Source organism: Arachis ipaensis, chromosome B7 (genome assembly GCF_059453495.1).
Source record: "Arachis ipaensis isolate K30076 ecotype BB chromosome B7, ASM5945349v1, whole genome shotgun sequence".
In the NCBI taxonomy this organism is placed as follows: Eukaryota; Viridiplantae; Streptophyta; class Magnoliopsida; order Fabales; family Fabaceae; genus Arachis; species Arachis ipaensis.
In genome coordinates, this window is record NC_142442.1 from 56,552,501 (window position 1) to 56,557,500 (window position 5,000).

Genomic DNA, 5,000 nt, shown 5'->3' on the forward strand with positions numbered 1-5,000 from the left:
CAAAATTCGACCTCTAGAGCACTTTCCTTGAGTATGTCTCCTCACGGAAAAGGACGTCTACCCGTGGCACTTTGGTAATGGCTCGGCAGCCTATTATAGGGGGGAGGGGTGTCGTGATGCTGAAACTCGAGTTGCCCAAAGGCTTGCTGGGCGCAATGCCAGCAAGATGCACGTTGCCTTGCCATCCCCTAGGCACACTAGCAAGCACGTTGTGGTTGTGGTGTGCCGCCGGGCTCCCCCGCCCCCCACGGAGGCACCCGCCGTTGCAACGATGGCTCGGAGCGTTGCAACGGAGGAGCCAAATTTTCATATCTCAGAATTGGCTCGTGCATTTTTCGTGAAATTTTGAGGGAACCTTGGTAATATTATGTGAAGGCTGCACAAAAAAATCCAGGTCAAAAATCGCAGGTTTGCTCCGTTTTTCATTTTTTTTGAATTTCCGGCATTCCGGGCGGTAAAAAAATCGTCAAAAAAAATCGGCACGGTGTAAATTCACCAAATTTGGAGGATGGAAAGATCTTATTTTTCTAGAGGTTGTTGCAAAAAACGGCGTCAAAATTCGACCTCTAGAGCACTTTCCTTGAGTATGTCTCCTCACGGAAAAGGACGTCTACCCGTGGCACTTTGGTAATGGCTCGGCAGCCTATTATAGGGGGGAGGGGTGTCGTGATGCTGAAACTCGAGTTGCCCAAAGGCTTGCTGGGCGCAATGCCAGCAAGATGCACGTTGCCTTGCCATCCCCTAGGCACACTAGCAAGCACGTTGTGGTTGTGGTGTGCCGCCGGGCTCCCCCGCCCCCCACGGAGGCACCCGCCGTTGCAACGATGGCTCGGAGCGTTGCAACGGAGGAGCCAAATTTTCATATCTCAGAATTGGCTCGTGCATTTTTCGTGAAATTTTGAGGGAACCTTGGTAATATTATGTGAAGGCTGCACAAAAAAATCCAGGTCAAAAATCGCAGGTTTGCTCCGTTTTTCATTTTTTTTGAATTTCCGGCATTCCGGGCGGTAAAAAAATCGTCAAAAAAAATCGGCACGGTGTAAATTCACCAAATTTGGAGGATGGAAAGTTCTTATTTTTCTAGAGGTTGTTGCAAAAAACGGCGTCAAAATTCGACCTCTAGAGCACTTTCCTTTAGTATGTCTCCTCACGGAAAAGGACGTCTACCCGTGGCACTTTGGTAATGGCTCGGCAGCCTATTATAGGGGGGAGGGGTGTCGTGATGCTGAAACTCGAGTTGCCCAAAGGCTTGCTGGGCGCAATGCCAGCAAGATGCACGTTGCCTTGCCATCCCCTAGGCACACTAGCAAGCACGTTGTGGTTGTGGTGTGCCGCCGGGCTCCCCCGCCCCCCACGGAGGCACCCGCCGTTGCAACGATGGCTCGGAGCGTTGCAACGGAGGAGCCAAATTTTCATATCTCAGAATTGGCTCGTGCATTTTTCGTGAAATTTTGAGGGAACCTTGGTAATATTATGTGAAGGCTGCACAAAAAAATCCAGGTCAAAAATCGCAGGTTTGCTCCGTTTTTCATTTTTTTTGAATTTCCGGCATTCCGGGCGGTAAAAAAATCGTCAAAAAAAATCGGCACGGTGTAAATTCACCAAATTTGGAGGATGGAAAGTTCTTATTTTTCTAGAGGTTGTTGCAAAAAACGGCGTCAAAATTCGACCTCTAGAGCACTTTCCTTTAGTATGTCTCCTCACGGAAAAGGACGTCTACCCGTGGCACTTTGGTAATGGCTCGGCAGCCTATTATAGGGGGGAGGGGTGTCGTGATGCTGAAACTCGAGTTGCCCAAAGGCTTGCTGGGCGCAATGCCAGCAAGATGCACGTTGCCTTGCCATCCCCTAGGCACACTAGCAAGCACGTTGTGGTTGTGGTGTGCCGCCGGGCTCCCCCGCCCCCCACGGAGGCACCCGCCGTTGCAACGATGGCTCGGAGCGTTGCAACGGAGGAGCCAAATTTTCATATCTCAGAATTGGCTCGTGCATTTTTCGTGAAATTTTGAGGGAACCTTGGTAATATTATGTGAAGGCTGCACAAAAAAATCCAGGTCAAAAATCGCAGGTTTGCTCCGTTTTTCATTTTTTTTGAATTTCCGGCATTCCGGGCGGTAAAAAAATCGTCAAAAAAAATCGGCACGGTGTAAATTCACCAAATTTGGAGGATGGAAAGATCTTATTTTTCTAGAGGTTGTTGCAAAAAACGGCGTCAAAATTCGACCTCTAGAGCACTTTCCTTTAGTATGTCTCCTCACGGAAAAGGACGTCTACCCGTGGCACTTTGGTAATGGCTCGGCAGCCTATTATAGGGGGGAGGGGTGTCGTGATGCTGAAACTCGAGTTGCCCAAAGGCTTGCTGGGCGCAATGCCAGCAAGATGCACGTTGCCTTGCCATCCCCTAGGCACACTAGCAAGCACGTTGTGGTTGTGGTGTGCCGCCGGGCTCCCCCGCCCCCCACGGAGGCACCCGCCGTTGCAACGATGGCTCGGAGCGTTGCAACGGAGGAGCCAAATTTTCATATCTCAGAATTGGCTCGTGCATTTTTCGTGAAATTTTGAGGGAACCTTGGTAATATTATGTGAAGGCTGCACAAAAAAATCCAGGTCAAAAATCGCAGGTTTGCTCCGTTTTTCATTTTTTTTGAATTTCCGGCATTCCGGGCGGTAAAAAAATCGTCAAAAAAAATCGGCACGGTGTAAATTCACCAAATTTGGAGGATGGAAAGATCTTATTTTTCTAGAGGTTGTTGCAAAAAACGGCGTCAAAATTCGACCTCTAGAGCACTTTCCTTTAGTATGTCTCCTCACGGAAAAGGACGTCTACCCGTGGCACTTTGGTAATGGCTCGGCAGCCTATTATAGGGGGGAGGGGTGTCGTGATGCTGAAACTCGAGTTGCCCAAAGGCTTGCTGGGCGCAATGCCAGCAAGATGCACGTTGCCTTGCCATCCCCTAGGCACACTAGCAAGCACGTTGTGGTTGTGGTGTGCCGCCGGGCTCCCCCGCCCCCCACGGAGGCACCCGCCGTTGCAACGATGGCTCGGAGCGTTGCAACGGAGGAGCCAAATTTTCATATCTCAGAATTGGCTCGTGCATTTTTCGTGAAATTTTGAGGGAACCTTGGTAATATTATGTGAAGGCTGCACAAAAAAATCCAGGTCAAAAATCGCAGGTTTGCTCCGTTTTTCATTTTTTTTGAATTTCCGGCATTCCGGGCGGTAAAAAAATCGTCAAAAAAAATCGGCACGGTGTAAATTCACCAAATTTGGAGGATGGAAAGATCTTATTTTTCTAGAGGTTGTTGCAAAAAACGGCGTCAAAATTCGACCTCTAGAGCACTTTCCTTTAGTATGTCTCCTCACGGAAAAGGACGTCTACCCGTGGCACTTTGGTAATGGCTCGGCAGCCTATTATAGGGGGGAGGGGTGTCGTGATGCTGAAACTCGAGTTGCCCAAAGGCTTGCTGGGCGCAATGCCAGCAAGATGCACGTTGCCTTGCCATCCCCTAGGCACACTAGCAAGCACGTTGTGGTTGTGGTGTGCCGCCGGGCTCCCCCGCCCCCCACGGAGGCACCCGCCGTTGCAACGATGGCTCGGAGCGTTGCAACGGAGGAGCCAAATTTTCATATCTCAGAATTGGCTCGTGCATTTTTCGTGAAATTTTGAGGGAACCTTGGTAATATTATGTGAAGGCTGCACAAAAAAATCCAGGTCAAAAATCGCAGGTTTGCTCCGTTTTTCATTTTTTTTGAATTTCCGGCATTCCGGGCGGTAAAAAAATCGTCAAAAAAAATCGGCACGGTGTAAATTCACCAAATTTGGAGGATGGAAAGATCTTATTTTTCTAGAGGTTGTTGCAAAAAACGGCGTCAAAATTCGACCTCTAGAGCACTTTCCTTTAGTATGTCTCCTCACGGAAAAGGACGTCTACCCGTGGCACTTTGGTAATGGCTCGGCAGCCTATTATAGGGGGGAGGGGTGTCGTGATGCTGAAACTCGAGTTGCCCAAAGGCTTGCTGGGCGCAATGCCAGCAAGATGCACGTTGCCTTGCCATCCCCTAGGCACACTAGCAAGCACGTTGTGGTTGTGGTGTGCCGCCGGGCTCCCCCGCCCCCCACGGAGGCACCCGCCGTTGCAACGATGGCTCGGAGCGTTGCAACGGAGGAGCCAAATTTTCATATCTCAGAATTGGCTCGTGCATTTTTCGTGAAATTTTGAGGGAACCTTGGTAATATTATGTGAAGGCTGCACAAAAAAATCCAGGTCAAAAATCGCAGGTTTGCTCCGTTTTTCATTTTTTTTGAATTTCCGGCATTCCGGGCGGTAAAAAAATCGTCAAAAAAAATCGGCACGGTGTAAATTCACCAAATTTGGAGGATGGAAAGTTCTTATTTTTCTAGAGGTTGTTGCAAAAAACGGCGTCAAAATTCGACCTCTAGAGCACTTTCCTTTAGTATGTCTCCTCACGGAAAAGGACGTCTACCCGTGGCACTTTGGTAATGGCTCGGCAGCCTATTATAGGGGGGAGGGGAGTCGTGATGCTGAAACTCGAGTTGCCCAAAGGCTTGCTGGGCGCAATGCCAGCCAGATGCACGTTGCCTTGCCATCCCCTAGGCACACTAGCAAGCACGTTGTGGTTGTGGTGTGCCGCCGGGCTCCCCCGCCCCCCACGGAGGCACCCGCCGTTGCAACGATGGCTCGGAGCGTTGCAACGGAGGAGCCAAATTTTCATATCTCAGAATTGGCTCGTGCATTTTTCGTGAAATTTTGAGGGAACCTTGGTAATATTATGTGAAGGCTGCACAAAAAAATCCAGGTCAAAAATCGCAGGTTTTCTCCGTTTTTCATTTTTTTTGAATTTCCGGCATTTCGGGCGGTAAAAAAATCGTCAAAAAAAATCGGCACGGTGTAAATTCACCAAATTTGGAGGATGGAAAGATCTTATTTTTCTAGAGGTTGTTGCAAAAAACGGCGTCAAAATTCGACCTCTAGAGCACT